The sequence below is a fragment of the Esox lucius genome, chromosome 7, assembly GCF_011004845.1.
Source record: "Esox lucius isolate fEsoLuc1 chromosome 7, fEsoLuc1.pri, whole genome shotgun sequence".
NCBI lineage: Eukaryota > Metazoa > Chordata > Actinopteri > Esociformes > Esocidae > Esox > Esox lucius.
Genome location: NC_047575.1, coordinates 42,772,752 through 42,796,820, shown reverse-complemented (window position 1 = coordinate 42,796,820; position 24,069 = coordinate 42,772,752).

Below are 24,069 nucleotides of genomic sequence, written 5' to 3'. Positions count from 1 at the left end.
TGAGTATCTCTCTTCATCTCTCTATCCCTTGGCTTTTTTCTTTCTGTCTCTCTATCCCCCCGTTTCTCTCTTCCCTTCGCTGGTGGTGAGTCTCTGGGTTGGTTCTCTCTCTCTCTGTCCCCCTCAGATGCTCTCCTGACACTCTCTTTCTCTGTCATTCCTCGTTCACCCTTCCCACTTTCTTCCAATGTCCCTCTTCTCCTCAAATCCAGATTCCCCCCCTTCTCTCCTCCTCTGTTCCTGCGGTTTCTCTCCCTCTTCTTTTCCTCAGTCTTCTCACCTCCTTCATTTGCTGTGGTTACTCCTCCTCCTCCTCCACCAGCTCTGCTCCTCCAGCCTTCACTGCTGGCCTTCCTTCTCCTACCTACACCTTCTTCACCCTCTTCTCCTCCTCTTTTCCCATCCACCTCTCTCCCAAGAGAGGCAGTGAGCCTGAGTTTGTCCATGTCCCCAGTCAGGGGCTCCAACACAGGGTCTGAGACCACTGCTGTTACCGCTGCTTTAGCCTCGTCTTTCCTGCGCTGCCTTCTGCCTGTCTCCCCACTCCCTCTTCCACCTTTTACCTTCTCCTCCCTCCCCTTCGCCTCCTCTCCAGGCTCTCTCTGAGCAGGTGGTTCCCTCCAAGCTTGGGTTTCCGTTCTGACCGGAGCAGCGACAGGGGGACCAGCGCCAGGGGGACCAGCATCAGACTTGTCTGTCTCTCTGACAGCCCCGGCTTCCTTCCCCAGGTTGGTGGTGGCGCTCCTCCGCCCCCCCGGCTGGTAGATCTCACGGTCTGGTTTACGGGTCTTCCTGGAGGGCTTAGGAGAGCTGGGGGAACCAGCCTTCGTCACTGGGGGTTCTCTGTGGTCGGCTGCCTCCCCCTGTCTGGAGCTCTGTGGTCGGCTGACTGAACCTGCAGGTCCCTTTGCACTGTCACTGCTGTTGTTGTCAGCTCCAGTGGTGGGGTGCACAGCTTTTTGAGTTCTCTGTTTTGTAGATTCGCGAGACCCTCCACCCCTGTTTGATGTAAAACAACCTCCACCTCTCTGTGCTCCTTTTCCCATTCCTCCATCTGTAAATCTGTGTTTGGTCGCAACCATCTCAGTGTTGGCCATTTTGACTTCCTCCTCCTCATTTGCTGGTGGTGAAATCACCAGGTCCTTATCAAGGTCAGATGTCACTGTCCCAGGGTCTCCCTGGTGACCAGACGAGGTGACAGTGTTGCCGTCCTCGCTGTCATGGTGAGGGTTGCCGTGGCCAGCTCCAGGTGTGTAGCGCTGCAGGTCAGGGCGTTTTGACACTTCATTGCTTTGTTGAGGTTGCTCCTGTCGTTGGCTATGCCCCTCCTCTAACTCCTCTGTGACAGTGATGAGGGAGGGAGAGGGAATAAAAGAGTTTTATTTATCTTATGAACTGGAAACACAATATATGGACCACTCAACCAGATGCTCACTTTCCGATTCCCCCAAGGCAACGCAGACATAATTTAAATGAGTAAACAAGGTACTAACAACAAAAATGTTAAATGTTTTGTTGGTCCAATGTTTTATGAGCTGAAATTAAAGATCCCAAAAATGTCCCACGCAGACAAAATAAGGAATTGCCAATCTGTCTGCACACATTGTGAGGGAATTTTCTGTTAAATGCATATATAATCGCACGCTTTATGAATATATTAATGTGCATGCATAATTACATGCTTTATAAATATAGTAATGTGCAATCCATACACACAGACAATTAGTTATTGAATGATGTAATCCACACACACACACACACACACAGACAATGAATTCTCAGAGATGCATGCTCGTTATGATGTGTGTATCTTGTCCTGAGAGCCACCATGAGTGTGTCAGCAGCAGGACACAACAGAGCATCATCATGTGTCCGGACATTAATGACCCTGAAGTTTACTGCCTTTGTGTTCACTGGTAGTGAACACAAAGGCAAGTATGAACCATGAGTTTGTCATGATTTACTGCTCTGAACTATGGACACTGAAAGAGATAGGGGGTAAACCCCGCCCTGGGGGACTTCCAAAAAGGATGGTCAAATGGCGTGATGTGTGAAAGTTTTGTATAAAAGGCCATGGTCCGGACTTAGAACTGGGGATGTATCTGCAGAAGGACTTGGCTTTGATGATTGTCGTTGTCTTATGATTTTCAAGTCTATTGGATTCACAAGTGCCTGAGTTGATGTGCATTTGAGTTGAAGTGGACTTGATCCTCCACCACAACACTTGTTTCCATTGTTATCGGTAAGCATTTCTCCTTTATCAACATAATCCTCCCACTGGATATGAGGAATTTGATTAAGTAGCATGATCATTAGACAGGTGCCACTCTTACTTGTGCAGATAGTCGTTCTGGATTGGCCACAGTGATATACAGGGCTGTCCTAGGTTTAAAACAACCAAATGCTCTGATTTCTGACAACTTATTGTTTCTGATGCCTTATTTTCATCTTTATTTTATGAAAATACTCAAGAGTTTAAATTTGCAGCCAAAGTTTATTTTAAGGTGAAACATCTGAATCGCCTTGTCATTCTGTTACCATGGAAAATTAAGTTGACATTTTGTTTGATATCTTAAATAATCGAATGTTAGTCAGATTTGTAGATAGTCACTCAACGTTTTGTTTGCTACAAAGCTAATAAATGCGGGACCAAGTCAATCTCGTTCAATTCTTCCGCGTTCCTTTACTAGTAACCATCTACAGCACTATACATAATGGTTCTGTCATACTACTAAGCAGCAATAAGAAAGAATTATAGGAATTAAAATAATGCGGGGGAAAAGTTCATTTTGATTCGTATCTGGTGTAGCATGTAGCCAACATGACAACAGACATTTTATGGCAACAGATGCAACGCGTCCACAGTTTTGCCAACTCAACTAACGTCGTTAGCTGTGGCCTGTAAAAAAACGAAAATAATATAAGCTAGCTAGTCTGATGAACTAACATTACGTTCCACCCGTTGTCTTAACTAGCTAGCAGACATTGCATTGACATTAATCCAAAGGAGTGCAGTTGGGAGCGTGGGAACTTAAGTTGGGAGAGTGAGGAGCGTGACATTGTTCGGGGGGCGTTTGAAAACAAACGACCACATGATGAGCCTAGCTACCGTCGTTACGTTAGCTAGTAGGAAGCTAGATAGCTAGTTACTTAGTTTCGCGTGTAGTTATACTTTGGGTAGCTCGTATTTCGAGGTTCTCTCTTTCTTTGCGTGACGACAACTTTCTGCGGTCGCTCTCACCTTTGAGACAATCGCCTTGGTTGACAATATTCGAGACTTCAGCTCGCAGCTCCGCAGCTGAAATCCGTACTCTGTCTAGTTCATCCGCCATTTTCGTCTCTATTCAACAACACAAATATACGGCGAATCCGAAGGAGCAAAACTACACGCGCTTGCAGAAAAACGCGTTTAGAAAAACATATCATGGACATTTCTGAGTTACAGTAGCAAATCCTGAACAGTAATAAAGCTTTAAATTAATACAGAGGTGAATTATGTTGTAAAAATATTTAGTCAAACATGAAATTAAACGAAATATTTGAATAGTAGGCTATTTGAATATATTGGAAATATAAAGTAGTCTATTGAGTTTGATAATTGGTCTACTAATTTGTGGTTACCCACAGTTCCAAAATATTATAGTGAGCAAGTCATAATTTTACAGATATGTTTTGGTTTTACACAGTTGATACCTAAAAGGTCAGTAGTTACTAAGTATTCATTAACAAATTGAATTGATTTCACTAGTATAGGCCTACATTATTTAGCGTTCAGGGGAGTTTTTATATGTAAAAACATTAGTGGGGCACAAACAATTTCTAAATGTAGTATACATACCAGTAAAATTTCAAAACTCCCTCTTGCTACTGATGTGTTTACTTAACACATCAACAAAAGCGAGGATCCACAAAACACTTTTAACGACATAGCGGCTTGCTTCTACCAGTTGTAGTACACATACTGGAGAGAGAGGCCTTGTGTAATTGCCCTCCTTCTCTCTCAAACACATGCAAAATTACCATTGTCACATTTACAAACCTAAATTAGGAATGCAACCAAGCTCAGAACCAGTGTGCCTACAGGGACATGCGCGAACAGCAATGAGCTCACACCACTGAAGGCCACAACGAAGCGGAAAGACAACTTTTTAGGGATACAGATCCATTCTATGACAACAACCTTAATAGATAAGCATGGACACGTTAACACTCGTCACCATCTATATCAATCGATCCAGCACAAAAATAAGACCAAAGCACGGACCATCATCACAAAGGCAGGATGAGAAAATATGCTTTCACTCACCAAGGCTGAGGGCTCACTTGAAGAGTGGCCCGGCGTTTCTTCCTCTGGGCAAACTTTTCGATGACTTTGGGAATGAAGTGAATCAGCTAGCTTTCGATGGACAACATGGCCAATGCGTTGAGTCGCGGCTGTCCCATTGTATGGCGAGTGAAGGTTTTTACCCTCTTCAGGGTGGAAAAGTTTCTCTCTGACTCGGATGTCGTCATAGGTGTTATGATAATTTTCAGCAGAGTGAGGGTCTCAGGAAAAGCCTCCTCTTCTTCTCGTGGATGGATCTTAAGAGAGACAGAGCCGTCTTACCAGTGTGAAGCTCAGTGTGGCGTTACAGAGTGGTCAGCTCAGACTTGAACTTTTCCTCGTTTCCTAGAGGCCATAGTTTCACCGCACAGTCAAGCTCAGATGTAGGGAATGCCAGGACAAATTGTGGGAAGAGCGAGCTGTTAACCAGTTTGGCAGCGATCAGGTGGTCACTTTGTGAAAACTCCCACCTGGGAGATGACTGTGTCGCATGCCTCCTTCATAATCTGCGCTGTGTTGGTTACTCGTCGGTCTGGCTCGTCTGTTCCATCGTGAACGGTGGCAGCCCATTCATCAGTTTTCTTCCGCATATTCTTGGTCATTCTCCTTGAAACTAGCGCACTGCTAATCCCAGATCAATCAAATTTTCAATCAATCAATCAAATTTACTTATAAAGCCCTTTTTACAACAGCAGTTGTCACAAAGTGCTTTACAGAGACACCCGGCCTTAAACCCCAAGGAGCAAACAACAGTAGTGTTGAATTTCAGTGGCTAGGAAAAACTCCCTAAGGTCGAATTTTAGGAAGAAACCTAGAGAGGACCCAGTCTCAGAGGGGTGACCAGTCCTCTTCTGGCTGTGCCGGGTGAGATATTAAGAGTCCAATTGGAATAATAAATACATTTCTCCGGGCTAAATCCAGAGTCTATTTGATTTTAGACTAGGTCAGAAGTATGACCAGGTGGACAAGGACAGGGACAGCAATGGGCCCCCCAAACCAGGTAATCAGCAGGTGTGGACCAGGACCTCATCTCCACCTAAAATTTAAAACTGGAGGAGACTGAGAAAAAGTTAGTAGTACATCCCTCATGTCCTCCAGCACAATAATATAGCAGCGTAACACCTTGGAACTGAGATGAAAATTACAGCAGCTGCAGAAAGGCTCGGTCCCGGAGTTTTTTTGACAGGCCGTATGCCTCACTTATGGTGGCCTCCTCCCATCCTGGTTATGTGAGTATATCCTCCATACACAGGAGCAGCGTAGCGTGGTTTTCCCAAACTGCATTGACAGTTCTACATTTAAAGTTCCATCGTACAGCGGGTGGCCTTGGAATGCGTCTCTGTGTTGCCTCTGCAAGTGCCGCAACACGTTTTGGAGCACCAGAGAAAAAGGTGGCAAAAGCATCTGCAAAAAGAGAGAAAAAGGTGGCAAAAGCATATGCAAAAAGACCTCCAGGATGCTCATCCTTGCTTAACAAAGTGGCTGCAAGGTCAGGTTCAGCTGGTGTGCATAGCAGTGAATAAACTGGGCATGTGGGTATGTCTTTTTCAAATAGCAGACATGGAAAACAGAAGAGTGCCTTTTGTATGCTAACCGTTTTTTTCTTCAAAAACCACTCCACGTTAAACCCATGGTTACTTACTTACTTACCTGATGTATCAATACCTAATTTAGCACACATATCATTATGGTCTTACATAGATGGCAGTAGTAATGACTTAATATGAACTGACTAGGCAGTAACAATACCTGTGTCGTATTTCCATACTACAGGTATGTGTAGGTTTTAAGTGGTAGGTAATTATGACGGAAATCAAAAGTCCACCCAGTATAAAATCCTCTACTCCCTTATAACACCTGTAGAATTCATTAACATATCAGCTCAGTAAATGCCCATTACAGTAACCCAAAGCTCAGTACTTACATAGTAGTCATTAAGAAATAATAATTTAGTAATAGGAGTAGAAACCTTACAGTATTCACAATTGGTAATTTATTATTACTTCAATTAATAAATATATCACTAATGGTGACTTCACATTTCAATTGCAATAATGTAGCAGAATCAGTAGGTTTTGTGACGATCGTGTATAGTAGTGACAATCGTGTATAGTAGTGTATAGTAGTGACGATCGTGTATAGTAGAGTATAGTAGTGACAATCGTGTATAGTAGTGACGATCATGTATAGTAGTGACGATTGTGTATTGTAGAGTATAGTAGTGACAATCGTGTGTAGTAGTGACGATCATGTATAGTAGTGACGATCGTGTATAGTAGAGTATAGTAGTAACGATCGTGTATAGTAGTGTATAGTAGTGACGATCATGTATAGTAGTGATGATCGTGTATAGTAGTGTATAGTAGTGTATAGTGGTGACGATCGTGTATAGTAGTGACGATCGTGTATAGTAGTGTATAGTGGTGACGATCGTGTATAGTAGTGACGATCGTGTATAGTAGTGACGATCGTGTATAGTAGAGTATAGTAATGACGATCGTGTATAGTAGTGTATAGTAGTGACGATCGTGTATAGTAGTGACGATCGTGTATAGTAGAGTATAGTAATGACGATCGTGTATAGTAGTGTATAGTAGTGACGATCGTGTATAGTAGTGACGATCGTGTATAGTAAAAGGAATGAAAGGAATAAACTGATTAACTGAACTGGGAACAGAAAAGACCAAACAAGGACACGACAAACCAAGAATGCACAGAAAACACGAAGCGGAACAGTCCCATCTGGGTGGGACCATTACAATGCTATGTCATGTTACTACTGACGTGAGTTAAGTGAGGTACTGTGTGATAGTGATTCTGTTGATAGATTATGCACATATAAAAAACACATTACACATCCAGTCAGGGGCACCAGACTGGGGGGAAAAGAGGTACTAAGTATGTAGGGCCCTAACGTGTAGAGGGGCCCTCGAATCTTGAAAGAGGGGAGGGGCCCTCAGAGACCGCCTATGTTCAGGGCCCAGAATTTTATGCTACACCCCTGCATCCAGTCCAAAATGAGTTTGTTATTTGAAACTGACGGCATGTTTTCCCAAAAATACATTTTTAATAATTATAAAGAAGTGGTCCATTGTATTGAAGTGTGGCTGCAAACTGTTTTATGTGCTCTAAGGCTTATTTACATTACGCAAAATGTTCTGAGACGTTTCAAAGAAGACTTGAGATGCTAGATTATTTTATTGTGTAAACTTGCAGCTATCGTGTAGGTGGACATTTTACTGGGGTCTTAGAAGCTGGACATTTTTTGGAGAACCAGTATATTTGCCTTAATAAGAGACACTCCCAAGGTCAAGGCCCATGTCGAGTAGATATAGGTACTGTAACAGCCTGTCTCTCTGTCTGTCTCTCACCCTCTCTCTTTGTATCAGTCACTCTCTTTCTGCCTCTCTCTCTAACTGTCTCTCACTCTGTCTCTCTCTCTTTCCGTCTCCTCAACCCCAAAATAAACAATGCCAAAGCACATCTACCATAAATTAACAAAACAATGTTTTAACAGTAAATATTACACCCACATAAGGTTCCAGAGAAAACAAGATTTAAGATATGATATATATTATATTTAATACTGTCGGTAATATACTGTAACATCTCTCTCCCCCATCTCTCCCTGCCTAGGGTGATAACACAAAGATGTGAGAAGGGAGAGGCAAGGGGCCTGTGAGTCATCCCAATGAGTCATGATGTGTGTGTATGTTTTGTGTTGAGGATGGCACAGGAAGAGAAATAGAGTAAATATGGGCATACAACAACAACAAATGAAATACACACACACACACACACACACACACACAAACCCATTGCTGCAATGTCTTTTTGATAAAGCCATGATCACTGACTGAATGCGCATGTGCACAGAATACCAGGTTTTGCTCATGGTCCTATAAATCCTTAACATCCAGTTACAGACATTGACCAGCAGGTGTCAGTATTGGTTGGAATGCTTCTCAAACCTCTGGCTGTCAATGATCAAACACACTGCAGCTTCCTGCATTCTCTTTTCCCGTTGAGCTCCCCTGTCCAAAGACAATCTCCCACCTACAGCAATTCTGGTTCTAGTTTAGTTGGATACAACCAAACCGATGGCAAGCATGCATGTGTGTGTGCATGTATGTATGTGTGTGTGTGCGTGTGTGTGTTTCTATCTATCTTGTATCTAACTCTACCTATCTGTCATGGCAGATGGGGGAGGGTGTTGGAGAGAAATATACAAAGGAGACAGAAGATAGCATGATGGCACACAAAGGATGTTGGGAGATAAAGAGGGAGAGGATGTGACAAGGACATAGAAAGACATTGCAGGATAAAGAAAGGGATAATGTGAGGGCAAGCCGGCCAACCGGGAATGTGGGAGAAGGAATGCAGCAGGGATAGAAGGTGAGACAGGGAAGGACAGCACGTGGGGGGGACCCGGCAGAAGTAGCAGTACAGAGAAAGCTGTTGTAACCGTAGCAGCAGTATCACAGTAAACATCCCCATTTCCCTAGCAACACAACTCACTACGGAATTAAAGGGCCAGCACCTTTACAAACCCACGCGCACGCCCTCCCCCTCTGGCCCTTGTACCCTCCCCTCTTCTTTCTGTCGTGAAGTCTCCATGACTGGTCCTTCTCCAGCGTGTGAGTGATCCACCTAAGGTCCGTGTGAGATCACATCCGCAGGGGGGGGGGTCGTCCTGTCCTGGCCTGTAGGAGAATGTGCGGTCGTTAACATCCGTTTGTAATGTTTGTTCTCACTGAAGACAAGACGCTGTTGGATCGACAGGGCTCTGGGCAGCAGACCAGATTCAAGCCCTTGTCAACTTACACATGTTGCACTGGAGGTCAGCGGCTTTGACCACTAGGCCACGGATTTCAGTAATTAATAAGCTGCTGCATGTTGTCTGTACAGTGAAGGATGTGGCCTTTGTAATGCATGGAACAAGGGCACTTGGGACACTGTGGCTTTAGTAATATTCCGTATATTTGAACGCAGTGCTGGTGTTTATTTACTGGGAAATAGAAAAAAGGGTCTTCACTTAAAAACATGGGGAAACTAGTTGCCGACCTAATGGTATTTGGTAGGTATTTCTCCTTGCTTTTGTTATTAACTCTGTGAATATGCGATACCATCATCATCTTTTTTGTTCTTCTTCCCAGTCATAGTGGGACTCACAGTCACACACAACCAGATATATATTAGAGAGAGGAGAAAGACAGATGGAAAAAGGGTCGCCCTAATATGTTAAAACCTAGTAGAAATAGAAAAGAGTATGGAACAGAATACCTTCAAGATGATTCTTTCTATTAATGAAGCTTTTCATACATGAGACCTAAAATCAGTAGATTGCTAATGGTAGACTTTTACATAAATGCCTTTCAGTCTTTTTTATTGGAATTACACATGCATTAGTTTCGGTACAATACCAAATTTGATTGCGAGTGTGCTGTGATTCTGTGCTGTAGTGGAGATGGTGTCGTTCCTGCAGTGGTTTAGCGTTTGTCTGTGTGCGAGAGGGAGGGGAAGCCGGAAGTGTTGGGTGTGTGTCTGGGTGTGTGTGTTTCAGTGCAGGTAAAGCAATGCAGAACGACAGGAGACGGGGAAGGAGGAGGGAGGGAAGGAGAGGGAGGGAAGGAGAGAAGGGAGACCCTGAATACTGATGAGGCGAGCGGAGGCGGAGGGAGTTTTTATGCAGGTGAATTCTTAACACCAGGGGGGTTTCCACTGCCCCCTCATCTCTCTCTCTCTCTCTCTCTCTCTCTCTCTCTCTCTCTCTCTCTCTCTCTCTCTCTCTCTCTCTCTCTCTCTCTCTCTCTCTCTCTCTCTCTCTCTCTCTCTCTCTCTCTCTCTCTCTCTCCATCCCCTGGGGAACATGAGAGGTGCGATGGAGGGATGCCTTTTGGAAGTGACATCAGAGGAGGAGCGTATGGAGGGAGAAGGGTAGCCGACATAAGAGGAGAGGAGTGAGGGATGGGGCTGCCGGAAGAGAAAGGGCTGCAGCAGAGGGAGATGGAGAGAAAGATACTTAGGGAAGGGATGAGAGAGAGGGATGAGTGACGGATCAGGGGTGTGTTCCAGATGATGCACTGCTGTCGCTGGGGTTTGGGACATATATGTACTGTTATAATGTTTTATGTATACTGTGGGGGGGGGGGGGGTTGTGAGGGAATTAGAGGGGAAAGGAGAGACAACAAAGAATAGATACACTGAGAGGAAGTGGGAGTGCTCTGAGAGATTTTAACGTGTTCTGTTGATGACCTCACAGCCTCACTTCGAAAATATTCATCCTCATTACTAGCGTAAATCATAATCAACACACACACACACACACACACACCCTAACATACAAACATTAATCAATTAGTAATAACACAAATTCACATACACACACTGCTTGCTATTCATTCTTGCCTGCGTGTTTCTGTAATTGTTATGAGACGCCAAATGGGTGTGGATTTAAACATTTTTTTTTTACAAATGTATATTTCATTTTCATTTCAACACTACTGACAGATAGGTAACTAAATTTAACAAATGACACGGAAAGATTATTCTTTGCAATCATTTATTCATTGAAAATCAACAGAAATGTATTTTCTAAGTGTAATAAAAAAGTGCCCTCAGCTTCCCTAGCTGTTGTTGCCTCCAAAGGCTGAAATCAAACCTCACATAGCCGTTTCTCGCAACTGTCTTTCAGTGTCTTTCTTACATTGACTATTACTCTTTACAGTACTCCTTCAACTGTGTTGTGTTCGAGGCCTTTCTTGCCTTCGCAGCTTCACTTGGCCATTCTGTAACCCTCCTTTTCCTCTTTTTGAGCCATTCTGTTGAAGCTTTGCTTGGGTGTTTTGGATCATTGTCCTGTTATAAGATCCATGTTCTGTTCAACTTAAACTTTTTAACAGATGGCCTCACATTCTCCTCAAGAATACTCTCCTCAAGAATACAATATTGAATTCTTGTTTGACTCAATTATGGCATGTTGACCAGAACATAAGGGAGCAAAGCAGCCCCAAACCAAAATGTCACCACCTCCATGACATTTGACATATCTAACCAGACCACATTGTTCCAGTAATTCTGATCTTTACCCAGGTGTTGTCTGGGAAACATCAGTCATGTCTTTGTATTCTTTTTCAAGAACAGAGGCTTCTTCCTTCCTGACCACCATGTAGTCCAGGTTTGTGCAGTCTCTTTCTGACTGTTGACTCATGCACTTCAACATTGATTGTGACAAGAGAAGCCAGTAGATCCCCTGATGTTACCCTGGTTTCTTAGAGAGCATCTTTTGGCCAACTTTTGGGCAGAATTTGGTGGAACAAAGTGTCATATGTAGATTGCCAGTGGTCGGAACTTTTCTGTTACTATTCCTAAATTCCTTGGAAAGGGCTTTGTAATCCTTCCCAGACTCTTAGACATCTATAATCTTCATCTTAGGGCCTCGGATAAGTATTTTGACCTTGGCATGATCAAATACACACCCATATGGTTAAGACCAAACCATACAACATTTATAATTTGTATGGAATTCTGCACCCATCCCAAATGATTTGAAAATAAATCTGCATCTGTTTTGGTGCACCAGATTCTAATTTTAGCCATTTTTTGTGATGGTGAACGTAGGGGCGTACTGACGTATTCCGTTTAAGGATATTTTAATTCCACACATGGTTTCAAAATAAAAATAATTGTGATTTGTTACATTGGGTCAACATAATCAATGAATGTGGATGGATTTTAGTTCAAATATAAGAAAAGACAACTTTCCTGGGGGTGTACTTTTTCACATTACTGTAGGTATCTGCAACTGAATAATTTAGCGCGATATATGACGTATGTGATTCAACCTGGTACCTGTGTATGACGTATATGATTCAACCTGGTACCTATGTATGATGTTTGTGATTCAACCTGGTACCTATGTATGACGTATATGATTCAAACTGGTACCTATGTATGACCTATATGATTCAAACTGGTACCTGTGTATGATGTATATGATTCAACCTGGTACCTATGTATGACGTATATGATTCAACCTGGTACCTATGTATGACGTATATGATTCAACCTGGTACCTGTGTATGACGTATATGATTCAACCTGGTACCTGTGTATGACATATATGATTCAACCTGGTACCTGTGTATGACGTATATGATTCAACCTGGTATCTATGCCGAGTCTTCTGGAACTGTGTGAGTAATCAACTCCTTCCCATGTCTGTTAAATATACACACCTTTATCCACATTCCCAGACGGCTTCAGCATCATGTCATGGCCACTGGAAATCAAGGTTTAAGGCAAGGCAAGTTTATTGGTATCAAACATTTCATATATTGGGGCAATTCAAAATGCTTTACATTATTAGGGCTAAAAAGAAAAAAAAATCAAACACCAGGCATACTAGAAATAAATTTAGCATAAAAGTCAAATTTGTGACGCTCTCTTTGGTACTATTGCCACAAGTTCTGTATGGCGTGAATTTTCAACTACTCAGACTTGTATCAGACAGTCATACATTCAAAACCTTACATTGGACATTCATTTTGTTTGTAGACATCTTAAATCACATAACCATTGATTCAAATATATATTTGGTGTGAAACCAAATAAATACATTATACTAAAATACATCATGTATTTTTGCCGGACTGCGTAAGCGGAGTCGGCCCAGAAGAGTGAATGTCTCTTACTGACTGAATGACTGACTGACTGGCTGACTACCCCTTGTTAAATAGCGTCGTGGTTAGAAATGCGGACTACCAACCCAGAGATCCGGTGTTCAAGCCTTGTCACAGTCACAACAAATTATGCATTAGGATTTATTCAGGATAGATAAAAACGTTTACCACCTTCAGTAGCTACGTAATTGTAAGCCTAAAATAAAACTTTTCATGGTTATGTTGCTATTTCTGGTGGATTTTTGTAGTACGCATCCGTATATGCTGCTTGGGGTAAAATAGGCTAGATCACAACCCTTTGGGCAGTGAAAGAGTAGGGGTTTCCACGATTCTCTCATCTTTTCAATTGATGAAAAAGTCTGTTATCACCTATATTGATAGTTATTGTATCAATGTAATTCACGAATGAAAGAAAAATAATGTTGTGCCATGAAATTAAATAGCTTTGGCAGGCAATAGTTAATCTTCAGTCTCACTAGCAATTGATCACTTCTTATCACTTTTCCAAGTAGTAAGTTAGTAGATGCAGCAAGCCTATTTCTGGCTATTAAGCTGTTAAAACGGCCAATGGCAAAAGCCATAGAGTTCATAGATGCTATTTGTGGTGGAGGTAAACTTAATAAGAAATGTTTAACACAATCATTAATGGTGTCTAGCGAAATATTCAATCTTGATGTGATGTTAATGTGTGACAAAATTATCTAATGTCGAGGCACTATACCATATAGCTCTGTGGTGTAGCGGTTAAAGACACAGCCTCTCATTTGGGAGACCCTGGTTTAAATCCTGTGCAAGGAACAACATTCATCACTTCTAATTGTTGGCCGGCTGATCTAGGCTTGACTGGTTCCTTCTCTGGTTTTTATATTACTGTTTCTGCCAACTGATCCTTTTAATGATGCTGGGTACCAGTTGATCTCCATTATAACCTAATGAACACAGTTGTATATTTTGTATTCTCTTTTTTCTTTTCATTGGTTTCACACACAATGTCAATGCTACGCACATTTTGGCCAAACAGTAAATAGAATGTTGAGTATTTGGTCACAGACATTACAAACCACCGAATGTGAACCTCTTCTGCTTGTATACCAAACTTACTGGTGCAATTTTTAAATCAGCAATCAGTCCTTATTCATGCAATAAGAGATCACCTATGATTTGCTATGAATGGACTAAGCAAGGAGAATGTAAGAGGACAGATGTGTGGTGGTGGAGTAGCTCTAACTGGAATACAAAGAACTATACAGTAGTTCTAGATAAAATTCTTACTACAATTATTGTTGTCAATCATGGCCTTTCAAAGACAGAGGCTGGACAGCTAGTTTTGTATTATATTATTGTATTGCACTGCAATATACATTGTATTTTACAGTGATGTAGAATATTATACAGTATCTTATTGTATTACACAGGATTGTATTATACAGTATTGCAGTGACTGTCAATAGTCTTGTGTATCTCTGTCTGTAAGATCTTGGCACTACCAACACCAGAGTTGTGGGCTGGATCTCACTAGGTTCATATAAAAAAATTACATGAATTAAAGTGTCTGATATGCGAATGCCATAGATTACAGGACTGTATTGGCAAATGCATCTAAAAGAGCCAAGGAATTTCCTTTTGATAACTATGGATTTTACAAGGGATATATTTATTAAATATGTTACATCTCCAATCTTGTCATGTCCTATCCTTTTCATACAAAACGTAGAATCGTAATAGTAGAGATATAGTAGACTTGCATTGTACAAGATATACTTTGTATGTTTTTACTATATAGACATTTTCATTAGGCCCTACCTGTGTGTAGTAGTTCTCAAAATCTGTAGTAGAGAAACTAAAATTCATAGATTTACCCAGTGGTCGGATTAAGTAAAATGAACATATAATTAAACAAGAGAGAAGAGAATGATATCAAAAGTAAGAGCATTTTGCTTTATGTGAAAATATTTATTTCAAGATTAAACAGTGATCAAGATTGGGGACAATATGACTGTAAGATTGTGTGTAATATAGATGGAATGGCAGACAGACAAAACAGACCAACAATAAACTGACTAGACAAACTGACAAGATAGACAGGCAGGCAGACAAGACTGGCAGACCAACATACATGACAAGCAGCAGACAGAAAGAGAAACTGACAAGAGAGACATACAAACTGACGAGAGAAGCAGGCAGACAGGCCGACAAACTGATAAGTCAAGCAGGCAGTCAGGCCGACAAACTGACAAGACAGACTGACAGACAGACGGACCTTATTCTACCAACAAATCATATACCAAACATCTTCTCCCATATGTCTTGTGCACCCAGCACCAATTGCTATGTTGACATCTGCGTGTACACTGCAGCAGAACTGTCTCGACAGACAGCGCTGACTTCGGCCAATACCAAGGCAGTTCTTAATTAAAGCATTTTAATAAAATGATGCTACCACGGTGACTAGCATTTAGTGTTGTGGGCTATTAGCGGGTTAGCTTCTCTTTGGATTTAGGAAGCAGCAGACTTGGGCTGGACCTGATGTAATGGACAGACACGTTTGTGAATCACCTCCACGAGAACTCCAGCGGACCTCCCAATGAACACACAGTCTGCACGACGTCTACCAAGAACCCGGGCTTCGGTCAAAAGTAACACACTTTATTTGGAATAGGTTGTGCAGTGTGGCGACAGGCTCACGCTCACACCAATACAAGAGACGTCTGCTGCAAGCCCATTTGAAATGCGCTACGGGCATGTGCTCGTCTCAACTATGCAATTTGCACACGTGTGTCCGTGTGTGCGTGTTTTTGTGCACGCGTGTGTGCGCGTGTGCGTGTGTGTTTTTGTGCTCGCGAGTGTGTGTGTGTATACTTGAGAATGTGTGTGCACATGCGCCGGTGATGTAGGCATATGCATTAGCGCATAGAGACAGCAGAGGAGACGTGCGGAGGGGTTAGAGGGGTTTTACCAGTCAACACCCACGGGCTGCAGACCTCCCTCCACCTAGACTCCCTTTCAACGGAATCCTCGTTATATGCATGTCAGGCAGCAGTGAGCTGTCTCTCTCCTCCTCTCTCTCCCTCCCCCGTACTCTCCCCCTCCTCTCTCTTTCACACTCTCCTCTTTCTTTCTTTCCCTTTCTCTCTGTCTTAATCTTTCTTTCTGTCGTTTTCTTGGTGCTCATTGCATTCCAGTCAGCTTGGAAATCAAAGGGAGGGAAAACACAAATGAGGGGGGGGGGGGGGGGGGGGAGGGGAGAAGAGAGAGGCATGCTGGGATTTCAGTATGAGTCAGAGAGGGGGAGGGAGAGTAGGTGGTGAAGTGGGTGGGTGAGAGGAGAGAGAATGTGGAGGGAGGGATGATAGTTTTTTCTCTCTATTGATCCGATTGCATTCTCTGTTCAGAATACAGAGATGGAGAGAGAAAACAAAAGAGTGGCAGAGATTGAGAGAAAGAAATAGATAAATCAAGAGGAAAAGACAGTGATAGATTGAATGAGACAGAGAAAGAGACAGTGATGGTGAGAATGACACAAAAGGAAAGGGACAGTAATACATAGAATGAGACAGTAACAGAATGAGACAGAAGGAGACAGTGACAGAAGAAGACAGTGCATGAGACAGATAGAGACAGGCAAAGAATGAAACAGTGCAAGAGAGAATGAGACAGGGACAGAATGAAACAGTGCATGACAGAATGAGACAGTGCTAGAGAGAATGAGACAGGGACAGAATGAAACGGTGCATGACAGAATAAGACAGTGCTAGAGAGAATGAGACAGGGACAGAATGAGACAGTGCATGACAGAATGAGACAGTGCTAGAGAGAATGAGACAGATGGAGACAGTGACAGAATTAAACCGTGCTAGAGAGAATGAGACAGAATGAAACAATGCTAGAGAGAATGAGACAGTGGAAATTCCAAATGAATGAAAGGGAAGAAACCAGCATGAAAATCTGATACAGTTATGATCAAATATGTACACAAGTAGTCTTTATATTATGAAGAAAGATGTATACCAATATATATTATGGTTAAACATTCACACCAATAGTCTATCTATTAAAATGGCTATAATAGGCTTACTAGTATCTACTAACTTACTACTTGGAATAGTCATAAGAATTGAGCTATTCCTTGTGAGAGTGAAGATTACATTTACAATGCCAAAGCTATTTCATTTCATGGAACAACACCTTTTAGTTTTTCTTTCATTCCCAAATTACATTGATAGGGGAGAGCGGATAAGTTGTCACATGGGTAAGTTGTCAAATTGCTCATTCTTGAGCTAAATTTGAGATTTAGTCAACATTAACACACATGTCAGTTTGGGGCAAGTTGTTTTAATGACCATGGCAAGTTTTCAGGTGAAGTTGCTATGCCAGCATTATAGTTTTAATTGACAGGCATGATTTGCCAGATTCTCTAGGCATGATTGTTTTCATTTTGAGTACTTTAATGAAGTTGAATTTGGTTTGAATTTGAAATCATTATGTAAAATGAATTAGTTGTGTTCTTATTTGTTGATAATCCAATGTGACAACCTATCCTACATAGTGTGACAACTTACCCTACATAGTGTGACAACTTACCCTACATAGTGTGCCAACTTATCCTACATAGTGTGACAACTTACCCTACATAGTGTGACAACTTACCCGTTGATGTCTCTATTTAACGGTCTACAACTCCATACTGAAATAAGATATGAGGAGGTAGTGAATACAAAATATGTGCCCAAGACTTCCTTCTTTCATTTGGAATGACATTTATAGCATTGTGATATATTGTGCCCTGTAAATGTTACACAGTGTGAAAAGTGTGACAACATACCCTGCTCTCCCCTACAATAACAATCAATATAGGTGAATATAACATACTTTTTCATTGAGTGAAAAGATGAGAGAATTGTGGAAACCCCTACACATTTACTGCCCAATGTGTTTTGATCTAGCCTATATTACCCCACAAATCATGTACGGATGCGTACTTTGAAAATCCACCAGAAATAGTCGCAATATAACCATGAACAGTTTTATTTTAGGCGTACTATAACATAGCCACTGAAGTTGGTAGACAGCTAAGTTTGAAGGCTGATTTATGCTTCTGCGGGTCTGTGTTGTTAATGTCATTTGCGGGTGTACGGAGACATGCTCAGCATTTATAGTTGCACGGCCTTGTTATGTAGATATCCATTACAATTCTTAGCACTAGGTGGCGATGTCGCGCAAAATGTTGGTTTATTCGCATTTAGCGCAGGATAGCGTCACAGAAAAAGTAACTGTATAGTTGGTAAACAATATAATAGGTAGCTACCTAGATAAATCGAGGAAGACGGTTTCTAAAATGGCGCGTTTGAGGGAACTAGTAAAATTAAATGAAGATGAGGAGATGGACAATGAGTTGGAAGAACTGATTTGTATACGGTTAATTAGAAGGAAAGAGGTCTCCAGGAGAGGGTTGAAGACCTATGGAACAAACACTAATACATCATTTGCTTTGACTGGAATGAGATTGGAACGCAAGATCTGTGGATTGCAAGTCTGTGTCAGCCTTATTAATTCTTTTTGGCTGGCTCCACTTATGCAGTCCGGAGAAAACACTAGTAGTTTGTCTATTATGAATAAAGATATACACCATTAGTCTGCCTAATATGAATGAAGAAATACAACAGTAGTTTGTCTATTATGATGAAGGATATACACCTGTAGTTTGTCTATTATGATGAAAGATATACACCACTCGTCTGTCTGTTATGGATGAAGATATACACCAGTCGTCTGTCTGTTATGAATAAAGATATACACCAGTAGTCTGTCAATTATGATGAAAGATATACACCAGTAGTCTGTCTATTATGAGGAAGGATATACACCAGAAGTCTGTCTATTATGAGGAAGGATATACACCAGTGGTCTGTCTATTATGAGGAAGGATATACACCAGTATTCTGTCTATTATGACGAAAGCTATACACCAGTATTCTGTCTATTATGAGGAAAGCTATACACCAGTATTCTGTCTATTATGAGGAAGGTTATACACCAGTAGACTGCCTATTATGATGAATAATATACTAAGTAATCTGTTAAAAATGTCCATAAATATACAAATGATGATGTGAATAAATAGCAGGTAGAGGGGGTAAAAAGGCTGGATGTGTTTGTCTGTGTTTTTGTAAGTGTATCCTGGTAAAAGAGAACAAGAGATGAATGGAAAGAATCGGATCCGAATAAAATGAATCTTCATTGCTAAGACAATTCCCACACACTCAAATCTTTACTTTGTAATGATGGTATATAAAATGTGTGGACAGATTACACTAAATCAACAGAAGTTTACATAGATTTAAGAGAGGGAGAGAGAAAGAGGCAGAGAGAAACAGACTTAGTCAGACAAATAAATCCGTACAGTAGCTGTTTTGCTGAACTGTTGGTCTTTGGTCAGAAGTAGGAAGAGGGCGGACTCTCTTAATTGGGGGTTGGTCATGAAACTTGGCATTGCTTGTTGCCCTGCAAAGTGAAGGTCACATTTCACCCTACACTCAACATCTCTCTGAGGACATTGGAGGTAGATACAAAAAAATGCTTGGTTATTGATAAAACCAGTGCGTTTTGGCCCTGTATGCCTTCCACTGACAGGCGGACTATAGGATAACTAGCAAAGTTTGGGAGAGTGAGAGAAAGAAAAAAGAGAGAAAAAAACGGAGGGAGAAAGATTGTAATAACTAACTGGTGTCTCATGGCACTTTTCTTCTTGTGCTTGAGTCCTATATCTGCAGCAAATTATAATAAAATATTTAAGTCTGGCTATGTGTCATTGGGCCATCGCCGATCTTATGTGACAGAAAACATACTGTACAACAGCTTATTTGTGTGAGACGTAGTCTCTCTTGCTGTGTCCACAAAACAAGTAGCACATGCATTCATAGATACACGCGGACACACAGACGTGAACACACACACAAACACACAAACACAACAAATAGAGACAAATATAGAGGCGCTCGCTGTGAACTTTCCTTTTTCCCTGCAGAGAACCGGAAATAAGCCCTTACACCATGACTCACGACTGACAGAACATCTGACACACAACATCCACACAGCGTCTGAAAGGCCTCATTCTCATGGCGTCTGAAAGGAATCATTCTCATGGCGTGTGATAGGCATCATTCTCATGGCGTGTGATAGGCATCATTCTCATGGCGTGTGATAAGCATCATTCTCATGGCGTGTGATAGGCATCATTCTCATGGCGTGTGATAGGCATCATTCTCATGGCGTGTGATAGGCAACATTCACACAGCATCTGATAGCATCTGATAGGCAACATTCTCATGGCGTGTGATAGGCCTCATTCTCATTGCGTGTGATAGGCATCATTCTCATGGCGTGTGATAGGCATCATTCTCATGGTGTGTGATAGGCAACATTCACACAGCATCTGATAGCATCTGATAGGCAACATTCTCATGGCGTGTGATAGGCCTCATTCTCATGGCGTGTGATAAGCATCATTCTCATGGCGTGTGATAGGCCTCATTCTCATGGCATGTGATAGGCCTCATTCTCATGGCGTGTGATAGGCATCATTCTCATGGTGTGTGATAGGCAACATTCACACAGCATCTGATAGCATCTGATAGGCAATATTCACACAGTGTCTGGTTGACACCATTTTCAGTCTGACACAACACTCACATGGCATCAAATAGGCGATATTCAATGTCCTGTTTTTTAACAGGGCATTGACCCATAACACGCATGCAGCATGTGTAAGGGCTATTTGACCAAGATGGAGTGTGATGGTGCTGCATCAGATGACCTGGCCTCCACAAACACCGGACCTCAACCAAATGGAGATGGTTGTTGGATGAGTTGGACTGCAGGGTGGAAAAGGAGCCAACAAGTGCCCAGTGTATGTGAGAACTCCTTCAAGACGATTGGAAAAGCATTCCAGGCAACTTTGCAGCAATTCAACCAAAAGTCCGGATACATGCAGTCTTCCCCCGAACAGTTTGTTGAGATGTGTTTCTTTTTTTTTTACTCAGTGAAGCATTTATTTGGGCTGCAATCTGAGGTGCAGTTATTAATTGTCAATTTCTGAAACCGGAAACTCTAATACACTTTAAGGAAAACCCAGAGGTAACTGAGTTCTGTACTTTCTAAGGTTAAAAGAAGCTTTCCTGTGTTGAAATGTTGCGGGTGTGCCAGGACAACAGGATGGTGTGGGCGTTTACAGGCCATTTAAAATATCACTGTTAGTAGACTGTTGAAGGCTCAACTCATCTTACTCAGGAGGATGGCATTGTGATCTTAGAAGTAGAAAGCGTGTATTAAATTATTTGAGTGACATATACATTTTAGGTCATTTTATTTAAAAAAAAATGTAATGATGTATTATTTTGTTATATGTTAACCGCTGACTCAGACTTTTAAATTCAGGATTTTCACCTGACATTTACTTAACTGAATGACATTGTACTGCAAAACGCGCAGTTACAGAACAGGAAGCAGAGAATGGATAGCTCTATAGAGAATATGCCAAGATGTAAAGTATGAGCACTTGTTAACCTTCTTTCACTTTTTTTTTTAAAGAAAACGGCTGGTGAAAACCCACACAAGCCCGCTCCTCCACAATTCCAGTGATTGTCGGCTCGTGGGAAGAAGTAAACGAGTTTGCAATTCAGGAGAAAAGACCGATTAACGCGAAGCACTTAAATACGTTTTACCCGTTCAGCACCACGGACAGCACCATGGCAAAAGGCCCACACTCGCTTTCGCTGTCCCTAGTCCCACGGTGCTGAAATTGCCTTGAGGAAGAAATGCACTCCGCAACGTGACTGGTTGAAAAATAAATGGATGTGTTATTATCGTTTGTTAACATGCCAGGGCACACACGACAAACATGCTCGAAAAAATAAAGCATGTGTCCACTCCAGACGGAAGAAGAAAGCCAACATGAAGCTCGCTCCATCCTCCTCGCGCCCACAACTTCCAATTAACTGAGAGGTCCCGCGCGGGCTAACGCCTACGTAAGTCTGACACGTTTTGTTACGCACTACTCAGAGCAGGAGTCCCCAAAAGTCATCATGAATATAGATGACTTTGGAATTGTATCACGCACGATTATAACTCCTTCTAACAGTAGAACCAGGTAATATTCCTGGATATTTTCAGACAAAATGTTTAATTAATTGTGAATAGTAGGTACATTTCATGTTCACATATATATCATAATATGTGTGTGTGTCTCTTTGATGGGTTGAGTAGTCTCAAATGGACACGTCCGTCCGTCAGTAACTGGTAACCGTAGGCTACATTTTGGTGTGAAGCAGTAACAATATTTATCTATGGTGCTTACAACAAAATTTAAATAATAATATTATCTTTTTAAACGGGGAATAAAGTATGGTCGTTCACAGTGGCCGATTGTGATTGTAGTGCCTCTTGAATTTGGGCTAATCTTTTCTTATACTCGCTGACTAATGTTTAGAAGGGCAATCCTAGCGAGCGACGCACCACAGCATATCTCGAGCGGGTTCTAAAACCGTAGTTCGGCTCCATGAGAGTACTGATAATGACAGCCCCGCGTGCACTTCTACTCGAGCCTTGTCGTGTGACTCAAGGACAGAGACGAATGGATCAACTCGTAGCCAATTCCTGCACCACGGATAGCCCAGTGCTACGGCAAAACTAGGTAATATTCAAATAACGAATACCCTTATGCAGGACTTGAGAATGATTTTTGCGGGACATTAGCTGGATACTGTACAGGAATGTATTTTGTCGATTTTTTTCACATCACCAGTAGACTACCACATCAAAATGATCTTGTTATACGTGAAAACGGAATGCAATTCCCATATAATTAATTTGAAATCTGAATTACGGGAGTCGACCTGAAAAAATATGTGATGCCATACTTTTCCCTAAAAGATTACTTTTCTGATTACCTTATTTTCTCATGTACCTGTATTTATTACCGACAAACATTTTTCAGATAAGGCACCCAACTCTGTGTAGTCCGAAACAATACAGTGGTATTCATTTTATTTCCTGTCTTAGTCCTTGGTCTACGGAACCAAATGAACAAATGCAGAAATGGCTGCTCCGTTATAGCCTGTCTCCGTTCCCACAACCTAACTTGACGTAAAGATTTATTCTTCCTGAAGATACTTCTCCGTGTGAAGTGAAAAAAGCTTGATACATTTGCCTTTTATTTATTTGGGTTGATTCACATATTAGATATTTTAGAAAAGTTTACATATCAGCTAAGCTTCTAATAAAAGTATGAATATTCTATTTTCATCTCCTTTCGGCAGTGTTCGGACCGTACCTTCCTCTCCACACGCGCTGCTGTCTTGTCTGTATAAATAGCCCCTCGGTTGACAACATTCCGTGGGTGACGTAGGCCACGCACGTAGATGTGTAGGTGATGCTTTTTAGTGAATGAGTTGTCCCCTCCCCTTCTGTGCCCCGACTCTGGTACTAGTACTACGGCTTCTATATAAAAACCCTACCGTAGATCCGGTTCAGACGAACGACTTTTACTGAAGGAGAAGAGGAGGAGCAGACTAAAGGTTTCTGAGAAGGGGGAGTAGATTTACGCTCCTGTCAGCCATAGCAGCAGAAAAAGAAGAGTTTCATCTGTTGAAGCCCATGTAACTACCTCCCTTGTCGAGACTGGCAGCCGCGGTGTTGATTGGGACACTTGATGACTGGAGCTTGACGGAGGTAAGTTCCAACCGGCGTGTTTTCTACATTGGTTAACGGAGGGTTATAATGGGACAATTTGGGATGAAGTTATAGGTTCAAAACGATTCTCCTGAAAATGCTAACTTTTTGTAATTGTGCGGGGCTCGTTTGTATGCCATGGGTCAAGTGGCGCCGCGCGCGCCTGGTCTTCTCGGCAATTGAAAGTTACTGCAGTGTGACTCACTTTCTCTCGCACGTGGGCAGCATGCAGCCTATTGACGGGCTGTTAGATGGGCAATGAGACCGAGCGGCCAAACAAGAATAACGCCAAACATGCGGTCAGATTTGTAGTTAAGTGTGTAGCCCCCCCGTAATGGT